We start from the raw sequence: 24495 nt of genomic DNA, 5'->3' as shown, positions 1-24495 counted from the left end.
TTGTTACTTCAATTTCTGACTCACGGTCTTCCAAACCATGTGTTGTTACAACACCTCTACAGGAGTCTACAACAAAGGTCTGGCTTATCAACTTGTCCAAGGAGGTATAATGCAACAACCTTTCGGAAAAACATCTAATCTCCTTGATGGGATGACCAAGATTAACAGAGCATGATACAATAGAGAGAACTATGTGTCTTTTCTAACCTTTACAATGACAAAAGAGAAGATCGAGAAGGACCAAGAGGTAGACAAAAAACTATGGAAAAAATAATGACACAGTTGGATATTTTATCAAATAATATGATGTATAGTGGGTTGAAAAGTGTAAATGGTGTTGGTTTTAGTGGAGCAAACCCCGAGGAGTCACACTTTCAAGATCTATATAATGAGGAAGTGAATTTTCTTGAAAATCAAGTAGGAGGTTTCCTTCCGAGCTATCTAAGGACGGGCGGGAATACAACTTGGAATAAATTAAAGGATCATCAATGGATATACCATGATAGAGAATTGCATGATCATGGGGATAATTGGAAGGAACGTGATAGTGAAAAGGAAAGATATGTTCCACCCTATGAATGTTAAAAGACAAAGGAGAAAAGGGTCGACTCCGAGAAATTTTGCACAGAAGATATGCTCACGCACATTCTCAATAAAGTGGAAGGGTCGGACAAGGTTCCTAAAGAAATGAAAGTGGACGTCTCCACACTTAATCAGATAGTCACTGATCTTGGGTGTATTTATACGCCTAATAACCAATTATCCAATATATATAGCTATGTTTGAGAGAATGTTCATTATAGAATTAAGTATTGATAGTCTTTTGATGTCGTTTCTTCTAACACATATGATTAGAAGTTTCAGGTTGAAAAACAAAGAAGAACAATACAAAGCAGCGCACCTGATCAAAGGTCGAAAGTAGAAGATGAAGTGGTGGAGAAAAAAGGGCCAAGAAGCTGGAAAATGTACTATGAGGGAGCACATCCCCGTCACGGAACCAATCCTTCCATGTAGAAATTAATTACTTATAACAGAGAAGTCTGTGTAAGGAATGCATCGCGGAGTGGCTTCAGCTGTGTTCAAATGTATGCGAGGAAACTGCTCCGCGTCGCGACCTGGACACCAAAAAGCAGCCACATGTTTTTATTTGGACTATAAATAGTTTAAGTGTGTAATTTTATATATTTATTCCAAAAAAATTGGGAGCTCCACATTTAGAGGATGTTTTGCTACACATTCTAGGGTTTTCTTTCTTCTTCTTCTTCATCTTTGTAAAATTTTGTATGAATCAAAAACAGTATTTCTTGACAATTTATGTTATGAGTAGCTAAAGTTACCTATTCTAGGGTCGTATCTATGGTTGATGGTTTATTATAAATTCGTTTTAGTATGAGAAGGGTTATTTTATGATTTGTTGCTTGCATTCTCATTTTACTATTTTAATGTTTGATCAATATTAGAATAAACTTAGTGTTCACTCTTGAACTCGGAAGATGAATAAAGGAATAGGCCGAAGAATGTTACAAGTGTGTTTATTCTAGGGTAAAATTCTAGATTGTTTTATATATGGGATAGCATCATACCAATATACCACACTTGGTTGTTATCCAAGATGAATGTTTGATGCTCTGTTGTTGGTTCATACATAAACCCTCTCAATGATGTAGTTAGGTTGTCAATGATGGTAGGCGATTAGAGTTTAGAAGATCATAATTGTAAAATGAACCTTGCTAACCCACAATGAAGTTAACCCCTTATATACTAGAATAAATCAATATTGTACCAAAAATCGATCTATGCTACAGCCCTGGGATACCTTTCCTAATCTTGAACTTTCCTTGTCTGAAATCGTTTGATTAAAGTAATTAAGTCTTATTAGTGTCTAATTAGTAGTTTAAACAACTTTCTAAAATTAATTGCCGCTTGAGTAAATTTAGTTGGACATAAGAGAATTGTTATTTTTGACTTTATGTCCTTTAGTACGAACATCTAGCTCAAAAGAGCTGTTGTACTACTTGACTAACCACGTGCACTTGCATGTGCTTTTGGATGCAACAGGTTTTTGGCTCCGCTATCGAGGACTTTTAAATTGTCAAATATCTAATGTTTGAGTGTCTAAATTAATTGTGAAAGAGTTGACAACTTGATATTTTCTCCCCATTAGGCAAGTTGTGTCAGGTTTTCGCACTTGAAGATGACCATAGTTTGGTAGAGACTCTATCTGCACCGAAAAGATTTTTTATTATTGGAGAAGGTGAAGAAGACCCTACAGTCCTGCTCCTCGTGTGGTGAGGGAACCTAAGACTCCAGAAGAGGCGGAGGGTCAAAACTCACTGACAGTGAAGGCAAAAATGAAAGTGAGGGATGTATCAATCCCATAATTAAACTACCAATGTTAGCTCAAGTATACAGAAACCTACACCTGGTGTGAGATTTGAATTTAAGCAGAACATGGTACAACTACTGCACATAAGCAGTTCACTGGTTTATCTCATGAGGACCCACGAGTGCATATTCAAAGTTTCCTCCAAATCAGTGACATATACACTCCAATTGGAGTGAACTTAGATCATGTGAGGCTCACATTATTCCCCTTTTCTCTGTTGGGGAAAGCAAAAGGATGGTTGAACTCTGAGCCCACAAACTCCTTAACAACTTGGAATGATCTTGCCCAAAAATTTTTGACAAGGTTTTGACACCCCCCCCCCCCAAAATTATATGACCTAAACTAGAGCCTAACCTAAGAAATTATGAGCTAAAAATAGGTAGTTATAGTCCCAAGTGTATGGGGAAAGAGTCGGGGAAGTTGTGAGGGTTTAAATATGAGAAACGAATAAGAAATTCCAACAGATGGAATTTGACAGTGGTTGCGCGTCGCGCAGCCTGATGCCTAAAAATTTCTGCTCAGTGTCTCGGAGATGACACGAGGTCTTCTACCTCAAAATGCATTTTCAAAAGAAGAATGTGGACCGCATTGCGCATCGCAGACCCATCTCCGAGATTTGACAATTTTGGGATTTTTATGAAAAAGTCAAGCTGAACTATTATTTCATAGTCCAACTAATGTAGGGGTGTTTTGGGTGGGTTAATATATATATATAGATTTTGGCCATTTTCCACTCGTTTCCCAATCAAAACTCAAACTCACAATTAGAATCCAAAGAAAAGAATTAGAAGCTCTACATTCTCTCTAGTTTCTCTTTCTACTTAAACCTCCATTGAAGATCTTTGGAGCTCCAAGAAGAGGATCAATTCTCAAAGGATTCAACTCAATTTGTGGCTAAATCTTCATTAACGTATGGTTTCTTTAACTCTTGGATTCCTTTTCCTAAGAGGTCCCTCCAAAGATGTTTTCAAAATCCCCCAAATTAGGAATTTCTCTACATATAAGTCTTCTTTGAAAAACAAAATTATGAATAAATTATAATGAATTATGATAACTTAAGGTTTTTCTAGGTGTATAATGATGGATAATTGTTGTTGTTCGCTTGGAATTCCCTTGGAACCATGTTCTTCCCCGATTTCATAAATCTTGGATTTGATATGGTGAACTGATTGAAGATAATGAATATATACATTGGTGATATTGATGTTAGTTATGTCATTGCTTCATGAATTACCTTATATTATGTGTTGGTTATATATTGTTGGGTGATTGAAGCATGAACTCCCATGAAAGGCAAAAGGGTATGAATGTTGGTTCTTCCTTATACTCAAGTATGAAAGATTAATTACTTAGATGGTAATGATGCTATATCGAAAGTGTTATTGTGGTATTGATGACAAAGTCGCTCGTCCTTAACCCTACACAATTGAATTATCTATGAAGTATGTATGTATGACACGATATGATTATTATATAATTGAAAGGTAGTTCCCATGATTATAATGTAATGTTAAAGTGAAATGTTTACTCCCTTGCTAGTGTTTCTAAAGTAATAGGATCGTTCTCACTTATGAACCTGTATGAGATATTATGATAAGATGTTTACATGAGAGTCTAGTAAGGCTAATGTAAACTTATGTGATTTATAAGATTATTAAACAACAGAATAGATTCTTAGCACCGAAAGTGTATGTAAATGAGATGGGGATCTCACGTTTAGTAAGTCCGTCTCCCCACATAGGTTTCCTCACATTTAGCAAGTCCGTATTACCGATATATGTGTTGTCCCATGATATGGAAACCCCCACGTTTAGCAAGTTAGTATTTCTAGTAACAATCTCCTTGACCCTCAACTATGTGCCCACATAGGACTCTAGCTTAATAGATCCACCTAGATACAAAAGGTTACACCTTAGGCAAATGCTAACACTCTTTTCGGTATGTGAGTAGAACATCGGATCCCATGTAGCTCTCATGGTCTCATATCGGTTATTGCAACCTCTTTCCTTAATGTAAAAGTAAATGAATGAATGAAATTTATGAATTTACACTAGGGCCTTCGTAATGGGGACATGGTGTAAGAGAGGGTATGCGACTTCTCTTACGCATTGCACTTATGGGGTCCTAAGAGATAGTTGTAGTGGTGTTCTCCTATGACTATGTTGCTTATGATTTATATATGTTAACCTATGTATAATCTTAATGAATGTGTCAAGATATGATGTAATATGATATTATGAATGTGTTTATGAATTAGGCTGCTGAATGTGATACGTAGCTTTGGATAGAGTTATGAGATTCTATTCTTTGCATTGCACAAGTATTGCTTGGGTTGTCTACATGTTGGGATGTTATCAGGTTGGGTTGGCTTATGATGCTTACATTATGTACATATTGGATTTACTTGGTAAACTCATGTTTTGACTATAATTTCCTTTTATACATGCATTGATGATTTTATGCATAGAAGCCATACTTAGTACGTGTGATGTACTAACCCATATTTTCTTCCCTTTTTCCCAAACATTGTAGGTTCAGGCCTTTAAGGAGATTTCAAGGCTATTCCCAAGACATTTGGATTTGCTTCTCCAAGTTGGTGAGTCCTCAAGTCCAAGGACAAGACTTTTATGTGCTAGCTTTTAGTTCGTTTGCTTATGTTGGAAGACATTGTTGCATTCCCTATTTCTAAACTTCTTATTGATGTGAGGACTAAGTCCCAATTTCCACACTTCTATGTCTAGATGGTATGATGTGACGAAGTTAGATTCTATTTTCCTTATATGAAGTGAAGTTGAACTTCCAAAGTACTTTTTTTAATTTTTCCACATTTTTATTCTATGATACATGCTTTACGAATGCTAAGGGTTTGTATAAGACCTCTTCAAGGTTGAATACAACGGTTACGACTAGGGGGTGATCTCTGGTCGTAACACGTTTTCTCTGTCCAGTAAAACAGCCAAGCTGGGAAATGACATATTGATCTTTCGAAAGGAAGGAGGTGAGAACTTGTACCAAGCTTGGATAGGTTTAAGTCCATGCTGCTAAGTTATCCACATCATCATCAAGCTAACTAAGTGTTGGTCCATACCTTCATTAAAGGATTGGAGCCAAACACAAAACTTTTACTTGATTCTGTTGCAGATGGGCAAGCTTTGGAGAAGAAATATGTTGAACTGTTTACTTTGCTTAATATAATTTCACGGGGTAACCCCAAATGGAATGTTGTAGGAGCTAAACCAATCGTACAGAAGACTGTTGGAAATGGATGCAGCGACAACTTTGTCTGCATAGATCGCATTAATGCAAAATATGATGATCACTCATTTCAACAACATGTCACTAGGACAACAACAAGTTCAAGTTAACATGTTACATCAATTACAAGCTTGGTGTGAAGTATGTAGAGTGGAGATCACAGTGCTGAAGTATGTGGAGTAAACCTAGAATTTGTTCATTTTATAGGTAATGCTCAACGAGGAGGAAATCACCAGAGCTATGGAAACACCCACAACCCGAGTTGGAGAAACCACCCAAATTTTTCATGGGGTGGCAATCAAAAACAACATCAAGGATAAAAACAATACAAACCACATAGTAGTGGACAATAGTACCATCAACAAAGCCACGGAAATCAGCAAGCTGCCAAGCAAAGTGATATGAGTGTGAAGGACATGCTAAAACAAATCCTGGAGGATCAAGATAAATTGGCAGCAGATGTTCGAAACAATCAATTATTGACTTAGAATTTGAAGAAGCAGTTTTGGAAGTTTGCTAGTGCCCAAAATTTGCGACCACAAGGAATTTTGCCGGGAAATACTTACCCAAACTCGAAGTAAGTAAATGTTGTGAGTACTTGGAGTGGTCGTTCATTGGAAGAGTTGACACCTTAGGCAAAAGTTGTTGAAGAAAAAGGAAAATATGTAGATGAAGCCGAACCAAGTGAACAAAGGGTAAATGAGGAACCAAAAGCAAAATCACCTCCTCTATTCCCACAGAAATTTTAAAAGCAAAAGGAGGAGGAATGTTTTGGTAAATTTATTGAATTACTCAAACATGTATATGTTAACTTTCCTTTGATTAATCAGTTGCAGGGCATTCCTAAGTATGTCAAATATGTGAAAGATGTGGTAGCAAACAAGAGTCGATTGACTAGGTATGCAATGGTAGCACTCACTGAGGAGTGCAATTCTAGAATCCAAAATAAGCTCCCAACCAAGTTGAAAGATCTGGTGAGTTTCACTGTTCAAATAAAAATTGGCAAATCTGTTGAGGCAAGAGGTTTTGTGATTTGAGCACAAGTATAAATTTGACGCCTACTTCTACGTTTCTCAAATTTTGAATAGGATGGCCTATACCCACAACAATTATGTTACAGTTAGTTGATTGTTCGGTGCCAAGTCTAGATGGCGTTATTAAAGATGTCTTGGTTCAAGTGTGAACTCTGATTTTCCCTGTGGACATTGTCGTTTTGGATTTTGAGTCCGATCTCGAGGTCCCATTTATTTTGGGATGTTTTGGGACGCCCATTCCTATTAAGGGGAGGTGCATTAATTGATGTGTCAAACACTAGACTAACAATGAGGGCTCATGATAAGGTCAAGGTATTTGATGTTTACAAGGAAATTATGTTGCCTGCAATATATGAGGAGTTGTCAGCAATAACTGTCATTGATGAGGCAATGGCGGCTAAATATGTTGAAGCTCAACACCCTTTAGAGAGGGTGTTATTTGGATAAGACATTGAGGGAGATGTTGAATCCGAAGAGTTGTCTAATGTCCTATATGTCCCGAATGTGAGTATGCTCTGCAAGTTTGTGGAGCAATTAAACAGATCCTGGGACCACCTCCCAAGCCTTCAACTGAAGAAGCACCAAAGTTGGAGTTAAAGCCTCTCCCTTCTCTTATCAAGTATGCATTTTTAGGTGTAAATAAACCTAAACATGTAATCCTTTCTTCTGCTTTTTCGGAACTGCATGGTGAGACATCTCATAAAATATTGAGGAATAGGAAATATGTGATAGGTTGGCTGATAGATGATATTCATGGAATCAACCCAGCTCTATGCACGCACATGATATTCATGGAGAAAAGTCACAAGTCAATTGTGCAACGTTAGTGCAGACTAAGCTAGCGATGAAAGATGTGGTGCACAAAGAAGTGTTTAAATGGTTAGATGCAAGCTTTGTATATCAAATTTTGGACAGCAAGTGGGTCAGCCCAGTTTAGTGTGTGCCTAAAAATGGAGGCATGATGGTGATCACCAATGAAAAAATGAGTTGATTCCAATTAGGATAGTGACGGGATGACGAATATGCATGGATAAGAAATTTAATGAAGACACCAGAAAAGATCATTACCCCGGTTCCTTTTATTGATCAAATGTTGGACATGTTGGTTGACCAAATTGTGATTGCACAAGAGGACCAGGAGAAAACCACAGTCACTTGACCGTATGAGACATATGCTTTTATGTATATGTCATTTGGGATATACAATTCTCCAGCCACCTTCCAAGGATGCATGATGGCTATCTTTCATGACATGGTTGAATATTTTGTGGAGATATTAATGGATGACTTCTTAGTATTTGGGGAGTCTTTTGATAGGTGCTTGGAGAATTTAAAAAGGATGCTGGCTAGATACGAGGAAACTAATGTTCTCCTTAACTGGGAAAAATGTCATTGTCGATCGTTCCAAAGTGGAAGTAATTGAAAATCTTCCTCCTCCAATTTCTGTAAAAGAGGTGCGATATTTTTTTGGTCATGTTGGGTTCTACTGGAGATTCATCAAATATTTCTCTAAGATTGCAAGGACCATGTGCAGTCTCCTAGAGAAGGAGATGAAATTTGTATTTAATGAGAAATGCATGCAAGCTTTCACGGTTTTGAAGAAGAGACTTATAGAATCTCTAATCTTAACTTCCCCAAATCGAGGGATTTATTTTGAGTTGATGTGTGATGCAAGTGTTGTGGCAATAGGAGAAGTGTTGGGGCAAGGGAAAGAAAAGGTGTTCCACACAATATATTATGCAAGAAAAACATTGGATGCAGCCCAAACATATTACACAGTGACCGAAAAAGAAATGCTAGCCTTGGTCTATGCTTTTGACAAGTTTATATCTTACCTAATAGGTACTAAATTTTTTGTTTATACTGACCATGAAAATAACATGTACTTATTCAACAAGAAGGATGCAAGGCCACGATAAATCAGGTGGATTCTAATGTTGCAAGATTTTGGCACCGAGATCAAAGATCGAAGATGTTCTAAAAACCAGATTGCAGACCACCTGTCCAAGTTGGAGAGTTCGTCACATGTGGGAGAGCAAGGGAAGATTAGAGAGCAATTCCCCAATGTGCAATTATTGGCACTAGAGGTGACCGAACTACCATGGTATGCTGACATTGTGAATTATTTGTTTAGTGAATTGTTTGCACTAGGTGCAACCTCACATGAAAATAAGAAGCTTATTCATGATGCTAGGTTTTACATATGGGATAAGCCTTATTTATTCAAGCAAGGGTCGAAAAAATAAATGAGGAGGTGTGTGCCTAAGTCTAAGATGAGACAACTGATGGATAGTTGCCACTCGTCTTCATAAGGGGGTCATCATGGAGGTGAGCACACTACACATAAGGTGCTTCAATTAGGTTTTTCTGTCTTACTTTGTTTAGAGTTTCTATAGGATATGTGAAAAGTTGTGCTCAATATCAAATAATGGGTTCTATTTCCAGACAAGAAGAGATGCCTTTGCATAACATTTTGGAGGTTGAAATATTTGATGTTTTGGGGATCCACTTCATGGGGACATTCCTCAATCAAACGAAAATCAGTACAAACTTGTGATTGTAGACTATGTGTCAAAGTGGTTTGAGGCAGTGATGTTGCCAACGAATGATACTAAAGTGGTATCGAAATTTCTAAAAAACCATATCTTCACTCCATTTGGAACTCCTAGAGAAATTATCAGTGATGAAGGGACACACTTCATAAGAAGATTATATAGAAAATGGTGAACTCCCCGAGGAAAGATTGGGCAATGAAGTTTATGATGCATTATGGGTGTATAAGACCGCAGACACCAATAAAGACTTCTCCTTATCACTTGGTGTTTGGTAAAGGGAGTCACCTTCCAGTTGAACTAGAACATTAGGCTTATTCGGAAGTGAAAAAAGTTCAAATTGGAACCGGAACTAGCCGTAAAGAAATTGATGTATCAATTATATGAGTTGGAAGAATTTCGGCTCCATGCCTATGAAAATGCTCTATAAGGAGAAGACCAAATGATGGCATGATAAACATATTATGTCTCGACTTTTTGAGCTTGGGCAAAAGGTATTGTTGTCTAAATGTAGATTGAGGTTGTTTCTAGGTAACTTGAAGTCAAAATGAAGCGGACCATTTGAGGTGGTGCGTATGACCGACCACGACCCTGTAGATTTATGGAATGAAGGGAAGCAATCCACGTTCATTGTGAATGGACAAAAGGTGAAGCATCGTTTTAGACAGTAGTTTGATCGAGAGGAAGAAAATCTGGAGTTGAGCAATAATGAGGTGGACTTAAGTCATCCCGCGACGTTAAATTAGGCACTACTCGGGAGGCAACCCGAGACTGTGATTTCAAAAAAAATTTGCATTGTATTTTGTTTTAATAGGTTACTTTAGTTTAATTTTAGTTATAGTATTTTTCATTTCTCTTTATATTTGTAATTTGTAAAATAAAAACAAAAATGAGGGAAACAAATTTTTGAAGCAGGAATTGGGGGGATTTCAAGAGGAGTCAGTGACTGCACCACGTCGCGGACCTGCTCCCACAAGGTTATATGCGCCCAGACCAAAAAGGGAAACAAAGTCGAAAGAAGATCCACATCGCTGATTCAGTCTTGTGGAACTAATTTCGAAGGGATAGATTTCCTTCCACACTTTCACAAAATTGGTGCGATTTTCTTCCGTTTTCAACCTTCCTCTCCATAAATCAAATTCGTGTGGCAAAGGTGAATGATTCTTTTCAAGTTTCTCAACTCCTACTTCTTTTTGACAATTTGGGTATGTTTCTCTCATCTCTTCTTCTTTCTGTGTTCAAAAATTTTGTTATGAGTTCATGAAGGCATGTGATTAGTTTTTAAATGGGTATGAACTTGATTGATTCTTTGAACAAAGTAGCATTTATAGGTCAAATACTTTACGTATTGAGCCTAAAAATTGTTATGACATGGGGGGTACCTTGTTGAAGGATTAGGGAGTAGAAAGTAACTTTTTAAATCAATTGGGTAAAAATTGGGTGTTGTAAATTCTTGAGTAGCAATTTGGTGAAGTTTATTGAAGTTCTTGAAATGGTCATATTGTATGTTGTTTCGAATTCTTGTGTAGAACCTTTATGGTTTAGGTTTGGATGTTTAGGATGGGGTGAATGATGCGAATTGACATTAGGAAGTTTGAGTACCGTGTTGTTGGGGACGTGGTGCTCGAAAGTAAATGTGGGCTGTCCATCTATTGTTGAGTTTCAATAAGTGATTTGGATTTTTTTATGATTGTTGGTTACCATGTCTAGCTCACACAGGTTAGGCAAGGCGGTGGCATCTAGCAGCCGCAAGAGAGTACAGACGGGCACTATTATTCCCATGTCACCTGCAATCCCAAGGGGCCAAACTCATCGTTATGGGGCAAAAACAAACTCTTATTTGGAAGTGGGGTGAATTGGTCCCTTCACTTTACAGTGAGGCAGGCGAATTGCAGACCCATCAACGACTTAGCCACAAACAGACCGTTTGTCCACACATGGACCATCCTGGCTGGCCGTCGTTTGGGTATGAGCCTTAAAATGGGGGCTTAATCTCCCTAGAATAATTACCCATCTACACCCTCCACCTACGGGGCATCGACCAGACCACTGGCTGTTGTGTGCCATCCGTAGGTGGGACTGCCTTGGGCATTTTTGGCCACAAACATGGGTCCATCCTCAAAGACCCTTGGATGGTCCTTGGGGACTTTTGCCCGGACATTTCCAATTTGAATATGATCGTATATGATTTTAGTACCTCCCATATCAATTTCATCTAAAACGAATATGTAAAACTCGATGAAACATGCTAAGACACACGATGTTTTTGAAGGTCATGGACGTTCTTGGATGTTTGACCTCCAAACCTCATGAAACTTAACACACTACCTATAAACACTATAAGAACTCATATAAGCAACTCATCAACTCATGAAACACACATATAGGCACGTAACCACACATGAGGCACATAGGTGACTTAGTCGTCGAACGTCTTAGTCGTCCCTTGATGTTTCACTTCCAAATCACCTAAAACTCTAGACACTACCTCAATACCACATTATAAACCATTTTAGGACATCAGAACCTCACTACCAACATGCTAGGCTTAAGTTTTATGTAACAACCCGAAATTGACTATGTTAAGTAATGCTTAACGTACCTAGAATGCCTAGATTAGACCGGGTTCACACGATGAAGGATTTTCCGAATAGGAGAGGTCAAGAAAAAGGGAAGGATAAAGTTCAGCCTAATAGTCCAAGTGAAGAGGCTCCAAGGAGGCAATGATTCTTCACACTCAAGTCTAGGGGTGCAGGGGAAGGCACTTCTGGTGATGTCTCGAGTGTGTAGCCTTAAGTAGTCTTCAAGTGTTTGACTGTGTATGATTTTATGCACTAGTATGAGGTTAATATGTTTGAATCTTCATGTTGGTTGCTGATTTGTGTGACTTATGTGTTTACTTATGTTGTATACTTTGATGAGACTAGGTTAGAAAAGAGTTTCCTCAATCTATTAATGTGAAGCTGCAAGTAGGTTTCAAAGATGTGCACCATCATGCTAATATGTGAATCCGATATTCACCAGTGAAAAGTATTAAATTGCTTATGTATGCATATTCTATGGATGACTGACTTGTTGTTAGTAAAGAGTAGTGTCATTTAGTGACAAATGTTCCTAAGGGGGGATAATGTAACAACCCAAAATTGATTATGCTAAGTAATGCTTAACGTACCTAGAATGCCTAGATAGACCAGGTTCACATGGATTGATGCGCGTGGAACCAGACCTCCAAACCTATGCATCAGCCAAGCCAACCAACTTAGTGAGTTATTTGATCTAGGAAAGGTTGGGTCCAGCCATGTAGGGCACCCGAATATTAAGATTCACCCGGATCAGTCTTAACCAGACTTATAAGGGGTAATCTTAAGTTTGGATGGTCTAAGGGTAAAATGGTCTTCACTAGGCTAGGGTGGTATTTTAATTACCCTAAATATTTAATTAATTAATTAATTAATATAAGGAGTGGATAATTCGTGTAGGTTGACACGAATTGACTCATTTTCGCAAGTTAGGCTTCACCCTGGTTCGATCCTTAGTGGAAGCACTGATTAAATTGAATTAATTTGTATTTAATGATTAAGTTGAATTAATTGGTATTTAATTTCTGATTTAAGTAAGGGAAAATCATATTTTTAATTGAAAATTAATAATAAAATAAATAAATAAATAACAAAGAGTCCTTATTTAGGAACTTTAAACGGAGCACCGATAGGCTAGATATGAGTGATGATGCCTTATTTAGGAAAGGACGGAGGTTCACATAATTCTCATGAGATGAGACTGTCCACCAAGGTGGGTATGGGTCTCCCTAAATCTCCTAGTCTTTGAACTATGTTGCCAACATAGGGAACTAGCTAGTGATTTTCTACCTAAGCGAGCTAGGGATGTTTTGGTTTCTCCTTGGGCAGTGACTCCACCTCTTTTATGTGTGGGGAAGACACCGGATTCCATGATACTCACATGATCTATGTCGGTTAAAGTTGAAGTTCCTCAAAGTATGAAAGATAATGAAATGAATGATACTGAATATGTATGTGCAAGACAATCAGTAGGTGAAATTAGATTCAGGTAATGACATTAGGTCATTCTTCGTCATTGCACTTCATGATCCCGATGAGAGTCTTAAACTTCATCCTAGGTATAGCTGGTGTTTATATTAGCCTATGAATGAATGAAATGAATAATGTGACGTACGTATGAAAGAAAGAAGCAAACTCTATGTTTTCTAAAGAAGGTTTCCAAGTTGAGGTCCCATATATTGAGCCCTCATTTTGGAATTCCTAATATTAAATCTGTGATTCTAAGTTCTCATGCTATATAAACGAATGATATGTGATATATGTATGTGCTATATGAAATATGTTATCTGTTAGGTGCAATATGAAAAGAATGATGATTCATGTTACTCTCATAGCATGACTTTCCTAATCTGATTTGGCAAATCCAACTGAGTTGGCTTTCCATAACTCATATCGAGTACAAGTGTGTACTAATCCTATACATTATACTATTTAGGTGCAAATTGAGGAGGGTGTTGAAGACATTCATTGCAGTTGTTCGAACATCAGAGCTTTTCATCCAGACTTGGTAGGTTCTCATGCATTCGAGAATGCCTTCCGTTATGTTTCGAGCTTAGTAATAGGTTTTGGCTAGTGAAGTATGTTCCACTAGTATTTCTTTCCTATTTTGTTCAGACTTATGTAATGGTTCCATTTTGGCAATTGTTACTTATGCTATAAGTCTATTATTTCAAGATTGAATGATCCTTTATTAGATGGTTGATACACATGAGTAATGAACTTCTTTATACGCGTATGCATGTTATAACTATGAAGTCTATGTACACTTCAAACAAAATAAAAAGTTCAAATTTTCCACAAAAATTAACTGAAAGAATGTAATGACGACGTAATTAGGCTTGTCTGCGACCTCTGAGAGGTCAACGACGCCGGTTTCGGCTAGGATCTAGACCCCGGTTATGAAATTTCACCTAAGTCATTTTAGAGGTATTAGAATCTCCCCCACTTGGACAACATTCGTCCTCGAATGACACTTGCCACTCTCCAAACACTTCCAAGAGTAGAGACTCAACTTAACAGCTCATAACCATACCATATAACACATTATACAACACAAAATCAAGGAGAAACATCAATTTCACATGATTAAGAGAATCACAACACAACAAGAGGTTAGAAGCAAATCTAGAACTTATTATGCCATTAGACTCACCTTCTTAAATCCAAATAGAAAAAACTCATTTTATATTCATTATCATGCTCATATACATCAGTTATAAGCACGTTACAACAACTTTCAACCAAAGAATGAATTAGTCAAAATTTTCAATAATCTAACAGTGAGCAGGCAGTTCATTACAGTGAATTATGCTACATTTTTCAAAAATGCAACTTTTAGGCAATTGATGATGGAAACATACTAATATGCAAGATAAGACCATAGACACATTTTACAACATAATCATAACTTCATGAAATGTACAATCCAAGGATTCAATGAAATTCAATTTCAACAAGACTCCTAAACACAATGCAACATGCAACAAGCTTCTATGACTTTCTACTCTCAAGCTTGAGTTGAATAGAAGATATGAGACAATCAATCAAGACTCCACTAGTCACCATATTCCCCACTTAGAAGGAACTCATAACACTAGAAGAAATAAAAGAACTTACAATCATCATCATCCAAATTATTAGGAGAAACTTGCTTGGCCTTCCTTTCTTCTAGCCATAATAGTAGGGAAATCCCTCACCTTATGACCAACCTTACCACAACTAAAGCACCCATTCGTACCGGCTAGACATTTCCCATAGTGCCTGTTCCCACAAATAGAACAAGTAGACTTAATAATTTGAGAATCCGTACCTATCCCGAACTTCTCCTTTGAAGAACTAGTTCCATCTTGATTTGGGGCTCTCCTCTTAAACGTAGGTTGACCTTGCTTATTGGCTTTACCCTTCTTCAAAGTCCTCATGCTCCTCTTCAAAATCCTCATGTTTCTCCTAAGTTTGGGTTCTTCAACATCCACCTTACTTTGACTAAGGTCAATGAAATCCTCAACCTTCACCTTCCTCCTCACATGAAGAAAGTTCTTCCTTAAGAAAGCCCTCTTGAACTCCTCCCACTCTGTGGGACCTAACTCAACTGGCCTATTATCTTTCCATTGAGTGTACCACACTTGAGCAACCTCCCTCAATTGGTACGAAGCTAAATCCGCCTTCTCCTTAGAAGTCACCCCCATGGCACTCAACACCTTATACACACCATCTAGGAACTCGTGGGATACTATCCCACCTTATAGCCAAGAAAGACAAGAGGATTCATCCTCACAAAATCTCTCAATCTAGATGTCATAGTGCTCTCCTCAACATTAACTCTAGGCTCAATACCCCTATTTACATGGGTAGTCAAAGCTCGGGCTAAAGTAACTAAAGCCTCTCTAATATCCCCATAAGTCTTTTTCGAGGGAACCACCGGAACCTCATTACCTTGACCTTCAATAGGGACTTTTACACCTTTAGCACCTTGAGCTCCTTGAGGAACTTGCTCAACTTGAAAAGGAACTTCCTCATCCACCCTTCCTTCTTCCAACCTTATAGCGGCCATCCTTCTAGTATTCATCTCCTATAAACATAAGATATGAGATTACGAATAGACACTTACAATCTCAACTCTATAGGCACGACACAAAATTGATGAAAAAAGTGAAACTCTATCCTCCTATAGACTCTCGCCCATAGATGTGTCGCGACTCAAACCGATGGTCAAGACTCTACTAGACGTGGCTTTATGAGACGTTTTAGTTCCTGAGACCACTTTCATAACCTATGCTCTGATACCAAGCTTGTCACATCCAATGAGCACACCCTAAAAGAATGGCACTCTCGGAGTGAAACCGGCGTATTTGACTTCTCGGAGGTCTTGTACAAGCCCTTCCGTATCATTTATCGCATATACAAATATAAAAAGTAGTGCGAAATTATAACTTTTCACACGAACGTCTTAAAACATCGTTCATATAAAAATCATAGATACGCTAAGTCTCAACATATGCCATTCTTAGACTCTAGAATACTTGGGCCACAGCCCATACAATACGAATATAGAAATACTTTAGTATTAAAATATTTTGAAATAAAAGACATATATATATATATATATATATATATATATATATATATGTCCTCGAGTCACGTGAGGACATATTCAACTTTGCTTGAACGACTCTAGAATTCAAGATTTCCATCATGATCCTTCTCACCTTCCAGCTACACCTTTAGATATAACAAAATGTATGGAATTAGTACAAACACTTGTACTAAGTATGGCATAATGCTTAAAATCATGAAAATAGACATTTATTAGAAACATGCATATTTTGATTAAAACATCATATCATAAGCATAAGAAGGACATTTAACACTTTAGAAACATATAAGATAACACTTAAGCATTTTATCACCTTTTTAGGAAAACCTTACAATAAACTAATTCACTGTTACAGTGAAATCCTTCACTGTTACAGTGGAGTTCCTCAACTTCACATTTGACACTTTCTAGCATGTAATTTCCCCAATAAAGGCTATCCTAAGACTCACTTAAGTAAGACAAAAAAAACCTCCAATACACCTCACTAGGCACACCTAAATGATCCATAAGACCACCTATAATGAGATATACACACTTACAATACACCAACCACATAAACATGAGATCCTCCTACCAAAGGTGATTCTAAGGTTCTCTTGAGTGAGTTGTGAAGCGACCGCGCATACAATCCCTTCTCACACACTTAAGAGATCCTTTAGACTACCTAAGATATAATCATTCTCACCTAATATAACAACATATATAATATGACATCCTCCTCCCAAAGGTTATCAAAGACTTACTTAAGTAAATCAACAAGATAATCTCCATGCTTGACCTCTCCAAGATTACCTAAATAATCCTTAAGACTACCTAAGTGCGGATCATGTCTACTTAATCAACCAACTCTCCTAGCTAGAGTCATTCTTAAGACTTATCTAGGTAAGATTAACCATTCCTATGCCCCCTTCACACCTTAACTAGACAACCCTTAACTACTCTAGATAAGTACTTTATTCATTTAACATATAATTCATTAGTTCATTAGTTCATTTAAGAGATATTCATCACATAAGAACATTCAACTAATGGTCTTAGAGAAGACCTAGGTACTCTCAGTAACATCTTCAAAGCCTATTGTGCAATGTCTATATAGCGTCCCATACCACCACCTAAACTACATAGAACTTCTCAAATACTAGTAGGTATCCCACATGATGAGAATTGGCAATAACCGACATATACCATGGTAGCAAAGAATGGAATCCGGAGTTGTAACCTACTCCGATGGAGGGTGTTCCACCTGCCAATGATAGAACTTGGACATATCCCATGTAGGCACATGGTTAAGGAATATGAATGGTTTCTTTGCACTCTAGCCTCACTATTAACTAGAACTACTTCCCTTACCATTCTCACGCGGTGCTAGCCTTTGTTTTCATAGAGTAATTCACACTAAAGGATCACATGAAGAGGTTCCATATCTAGTTCATAACCTGATCAGATTCACCCTACAAAAAAGGTCCCCTAGGGCTACCTTTCAATGGCGAAGAGGATAGATCAATGACTTTCCTAAGGATAATATGATGTCGTTCCATCCAACCAACCTTAAGTCCATCATTCATACAAGAAGGATACCATTACGGCTTTTGACTTCAAGGTTCATAACCATACCACTAGGTTTAAGGTTCCACATAAAGACCCTCCTATCATATTCAAGGTAACATGTCATTCATACATACAAGACTAAGAATCTATAGCACCCTAAGTCAATACATCTCATATTCACATTCATACATGCATCAAGTAAGGGATATAAGTCTACCAAAACAAGCCAGAACATACTTCACATATAACATATCATTCTGGAAGCACATAAGATCAACTAAGCATACTTACTAGTCATCCTATACACTATTATAATATCATAAATATAACTATGATAAGACTCATATAGTCAATTAGGAAGAATCATGCCTCAACTCTAAGACTACACACTTAAAGACATAGTCATACTCTAACATGATCACCTAACAACATCAATAAAAGAGCACATGCTTTCACATTACTAACATGCAGATAGATATGATCATACTTCACATAATAAAATACAGATATCATCATAATATATCAAGTAATTTGCTCACAAGACCATGATCGTCATAATACATAAAGTAATGCCGACGAGGTCACATCATTACCAAGTAAAGCACATAGCACCGCCACCATAAGTGGACTATACCAATCACAACATAATTTGAGACTAATTAACATAAAATAAACATAATTAGGGAAGCGTACCACCAATCCATTCTCACCACTTCAATCCATAGCTAAATCATCCAATTCAAAACCAAAAAGCCCTTACCCATGGCCATGAACATCAATTCAATACAAAAAACCATAATACTCAATGAATCTATGTCAATTCAATATAGATTTATCAATTCAAGACATCCTATACATCAATTGAATACAACTCTTACATCATTCAATAGCCCATAGAAAATTACACTAGAACTCATAAGCATTAAGACAATACCAATTAATCCATAAAGTAGTCAAAAACTAGGGTTCATGAATTACATGGGTTCATAGGTTAATTATGTTAAAATCATCTAACTAGCAAAAATTCAATCAATATTCAATGATTTAAAACCTTTAATGCAAGAACCCATGGATAGATTTCAATTTAGAAAACTCATCTTTTCAGAAGTCTTTGAAAATCACTTTGAAGATTGGCTCCTTGAAGAAAAGAGTTCCAAGTATGAAAACCCATACCTCAATGAACCTAAACCACGAAATTGATGAAGAACAACCACTCAATGCTCCAATCCAAGCTCTTTCTTGAGTTTTGGCTTTAATGAAGTTCTAGAGAATTTCTGAGATAGTTTGGGGTTTTGATTTTGAAGAATGAATTCATCTAGGTATTCAGGACTTATAAACCCACTTTAAATACCTAAAATACCCTTACCGCCCAAACTCTTATTTGGACGTGGGTTGAATTCACTATTTCACCCCTTCACCGTACAGTGAAGCACGCGAATTGTAGACCCATCAACGACTTGGCCACAGATGAACCGTTTGTCCACAAACAGACCATCCTGGCTAGCCGTTGTTTGGGACTGAGCCTTGAAAATGGGGTCTTAATTTCCCTATGCTAAGTAACCATCGATTCCCTCCACCTACGGGGTCTCGACCAGGACACTGGCCGTCGTTTGCCATCCGTAGGTGGGACTGCCTTGGGCAGTTTTAACCACCAACATGGGTCCTTCCTCCAGGACCCTTGGATGGTCCTTCGAGACTTTTGCCCGGACGTTTCCAACTCAAATATGATCATATACGATTTTAGGACCTCCCATATCAATTTCATCCAAAACGAACACGTAAAACTCAACGAAACATGCTAAGACACACGAGGTCACTTCAAGGTAAACCTTTCGAACGTCATGGACGTTTGACCTCCAAACCTCATGAAACTGAACACACTGCCTATAAACACTATAATAAATCATATAAGGACCTCATAATCTCATGAAACACACATATAGGCATATAACCACACATATAGGCATATAAAATCAAAATTCTCTCGATTTTATACGCCATGTCACATATAGGGTGTACTTTGGGTCGTGACAATATCATATTTTGTTTATACATATGGGGTTTTGAATGAATCAAGAGAGTCCTTTCATAAACTTGTGATTGTTAATTTGCTGAAGTTTGGTGTAACACCCAAACATAAGACAAGAAGTCTCACATTAAGAAAAACACATAGAGAAGTTGAGTAAATATGAAAGTTGGTCGTACCAACTAGTGATGCATTTTAAAGCCATGAAAGCCTAGGCTAAAAGCAAACAATGTCACTAGTTGGTTGGTCCATTACAAATGGTATCAGAGCCACTCCATTGTCATCCTTCTTTATGTGGGATTGAGATCAACTAAGTTCAGGCAAATCTTGATAAGGTGGTCAAACCTTAGCGTTAAGTCTAGGCAAATCCCATTCTTTGGGGAAACGCTTAGTGAGGATGTTGTCATTAATTATTGGTTTCTCATCCTACGAAGGAATTATCTTTTGTATTATCTCCCTATCCATCTCTGGTCGTTTAATCACCTCCTCCACCATTCCCTCTGTCATCTCCACCATTGGTATGTAATTTTTATTTAATTTATCATTGTTATAGTTTCATTTTTTCATTTAAATGTGAATATGTAAGTCATGATACATTAATGGTAAACGACCCGCGTGTATTATAATTTTGTATCTATAAATTATGATGTGGTTATTATTTTGTATTCGGATCATTCATATAAAAATATATCATAATATATTGTATATAATACATGTAATAAATGAATTAACAATTGAGATGGATCAAATACGTTTTGAATATCGAGTGTGTGCATCACATCTTTGCATAATGTATCAGGTTATTATTGTGTATATTGTACATAAAAGAGTGGAACTGTTAAGATATGTAAATTACTTGTTTTGATCGAGACAAATGTGGATGATATATATACACACACACACACACATATATGGGATTTTTGTGAGTGATTGTATCATTGATAATATAAGATGGTTATAAGATTGTGCAGATATGTGTTAGTTTGTTGTTAGATAGTTGAAAATTGAAAAAATATTTTTCATATAATGTATCGCTGAATTTTTTAATGTTTGCAGATTGGTCCATGTTGATCGAGTTTTTATGTAACAATATTATTATTGGGTAATATGTACATATACATCGCATTCTAAGTTGGATAAGAAGGAAAAAATATTAAAGAGTGTAGATACATAACACACAATTGATTTGTTTGTCTATATGGCCTTTTAAAGTTGAATAAGATTGATGATGCATTAAAAACATGATAAATGCAAATGATACATTAGGTAGCGTTTATGTATTAAGTATATTTATATTGAACATGATAAAACTAATCGAAGATTAAACAATATAAAGGTTATATATCAATACCTTAAATATGAATATGATACATTGCATAAACAAGGATGAATGAATAATCAAATACAATGTAAACTTATGTATCACGGTAAAGGGTAAAAAAGAATTGAAAAAAACGACAATCGAGAATATGAAAAGTACCTAATTCAGTGGTTTAAATTTGATTGACTAGAGAAAGAATCCTTTAGAAATTCAAATTGAGATGAAAATTGTAAGTGATAAAATTGTGTAGTGAAATTAGGATAGATTAAAGGACTGAAAAAAGGAAGGGAAAACATGGGTTAAAGCTAAAATACGTATGCATCCGTATGACTTGAGATTGGGTGAAAATAAGAGATTTTGGAAATATTTTAAAATGGTAGAAAATAATAAAAATTATGAAAACTAAAAGTGCGTAATCCATAAAATATTCCTCTTTTCTCAGCCAAGCAAGCATTTTACGTAAAGATGACACTTCATTAATGTTTTTATCCTCGCAGTCTCTTAAAATTCAAAGAGGATAACAATTAACTAAATAAATATAAAAATTGTAGAATGAGATTGAAAGATACACTTTCATTTTACAAAAATTAAAATACCTCTCAATTCTATAACCCAAATGAATGAATTAAAAATAAATGGTTAATTATGATGCAGAACAAGTATAATGAATACAAATACATAGATAATTTAAAATCAATAAGTTCTCCTTATCATTTTCATGCCTCAACAATCATAAAGTCATAACTTGAAATATATTCACCAGACAATAATTTTTTTACTCCTATCTTATTGTTCTTTTAAAAAAATAATCTAACGTACTTCATCCATGCGTAAAGTATTGCACAAATGTGTTATATCCAATACGGCAATGCTTGTTGTTATGTTAAAATAAAAATATGAGCACAGTTATGCCTAAATAAGGTTTATATACAATGAAGAAATAATTTTTTTCAAATAAATGCATGGAAAACAAAAATAACTACCATACCAAGTCTCTAGCATCCAATCAAAACTAAAATAAATACTCCAATTTTGCAATTTGTCAATTAAATAGGGATCTAAAAGGAGAAAGTAGGGTTCTGTACCAATCGGTATGATTCGGCTTTAAAGTTTATCGGATTGACTTATTGGCTATCAATTTGTAGAGATGAAAAATCGTTATAGTACCATTAATATATTGGTTTATCGTTATTGATCGTAATCGATTCATTTATCAGTTTAACGTTAAGATTTGACACAAAACACTACTAAAAAGGTGTGAATTACATGAAAATATTATCTGGGAATAATTGTTGCAGGTATACTTGCAAATTTTCTTGCGAAAAATTTAAATTCCTAAATATTATACATTTACCTATGAAAACTTATATTCCCAACAAATTTTGCAGCTAAAGTAGGTACCTTTTTGCATTAAATTAGTTCCTGCAAAATTACCTAGGAAAATATATCCACAGAAACAATATCTCTAGTTAAATCCCTAGGATAAAAAAAATAAAAAAAATTCCTTTTTAATCTGTAGGAAAATTCCAGATTGTCTAAAAAATTATTTTAGAGATTTACCTAAACATCTTATTACCTTGGTAAATAATTGGGGATTTAGGAATTATTAGACCAATTATCTTTTAGATGATTGGATTCTTTTACACAAACAATTTTTTTGGATAATAAACCAATTAAAAACTCAATAAAAACTTTAGGAAATGGAAAGTGAATGTAAGTCCAATTATTCTAACTCATTTTCCTTCTCTCTAACTAATTTTATGCAAACCCACTAAAGATTCTCTGCAAAAACTCACATGCAGAAGCAATGGTGGAAACTATCTGAATCGGTGTAGCTCCAATCAGTGTAGCTCCAAGATCATCCAAAGCTCATCTCAAAACTCTCCTTGCGGACCTCATGCTTCTCTCCAAGTGAATTTTTTCAAAGTAAAGGACTATAGCTCGAAAGATTTGCTTGTCAATCTACCCAAAAATCCAGATTAATCTACAAAGTGAGGTTAATTTGTAAATCTTTGTTTACTGATTAAGTTTGGATGAAAATCGAGTGAATTTTTTTTGCGAATGAAAGCTCTTGCTTAAATACTTGGTCAATGATTGTTGTGGTGTTACATTTAGATCCTTTTTTCTTTTTCGGTATCTATATTTCTTCTTAGGTGTTTCTCATGTTATTACTTTTTTGTTTAGGATGGCGATGTTTGGATCAACTGTGCATACCTCGGATAATCGTCAAACAGATTGCTACAGCCCATACCCATACATATAGATGGTGGTTGGTGGGTAAACATGCCATTAATATTGGAGAAGATGAGTGCATGTCCTTATTATGTTTCTTCTCTATAGTTTATTGAATTTTAATATCCTGCAAATGATGTTTATTCTAGAATCAATTCAATTTGTTCTCATCTTCAAATTCTTTTAGTTGATCTGAGTTTCTGTTTAATACGTGGATGCGAGTTGTTGTGTTTTAGATTTTGTACTTATTTGATGAAAAAATGATTGAAATATTTTTAGAGTTTCATTTATCGATAAGAAGATCATAAGTCTTGCAATGTTTCGGGTCAAAAAAGAGCAAAATCAATCAATGTTTACTCGTGTTATTCCATTGCTAAGCATGTGTGGACTTAACACCATTTTGTAGGAGAAAACCTGTTGTGCTGACTTTAATTTGTCTTGCAGAATTAAACAACCTGGGAACATAGACCGAAGAATGTAGAAGATATCATCTAATCCAGAATAATATGTTATGTTGTCTTAAGATTTTCAAGAAAATAAATTGACTCAATTGTTTCTTTAATTGTTTAGTTTATATAATTAGGACGCTGAGTTGACTTTAGATAGCACCTTTTTATAATGGCAATCTACATTCATTCCAATACAGTCAACATTGTGGTCTGGTATCCCTAGTTTACTAAGACACAATATTTTATTTGTATGTTGGATTCGTATATAGATCATCTATCCTTAAAGCTCTGAGTTTGCGTGAATTCAACAACAAAGACCTTCGACTCAATTGAATCAAATTCAAGAAAAAAAAAACAGTGAAAGAAAGCGTAATAGTTTTCAAAAATAATTTTACAGTTTTCTTAAAAGATTTTAGTGTATCGGTGAGTGATTTTCTATTTAGAGAATGTGGTTTGCAAGTCCAATGGATGCACATAATTCAGGATAAACAATTATGTTATTGCTTTTACCTTGGGTTT

General features: G+C 36.0%; 1 long non-coding RNA gene across 1 annotated transcript; it reads left to right on the top strand.

Moving 5' to 3' along the window:
• Positions 1-23000: 23000 nt before the first annotated feature.
• Positions 23001-24128, top strand: LOC107030114. Its single transcript, XR_001458091.2, has 2 exons — positions 23001-23286; positions 23480-24128. It is a non-coding gene; the product is annotated as an uncharacterized LOC107030114 (long non-coding RNA).
• Positions 24129-24495: the final 367 nt, after the last annotated feature.

Source organism: Solanum pennellii, chromosome 1 (assembly GCF_001406875.1).
Source record: "Solanum pennellii chromosome 1, SPENNV200".
Lineage (NCBI taxonomy): Eukaryota > Viridiplantae > Streptophyta > Magnoliopsida > Solanales > Solanaceae > Solanum > Solanum pennellii.
The sequence above is the reverse complement of the archived record's forward strand: the minus strand, read 5'-3'. Positions and strand labels throughout refer to the sequence as shown.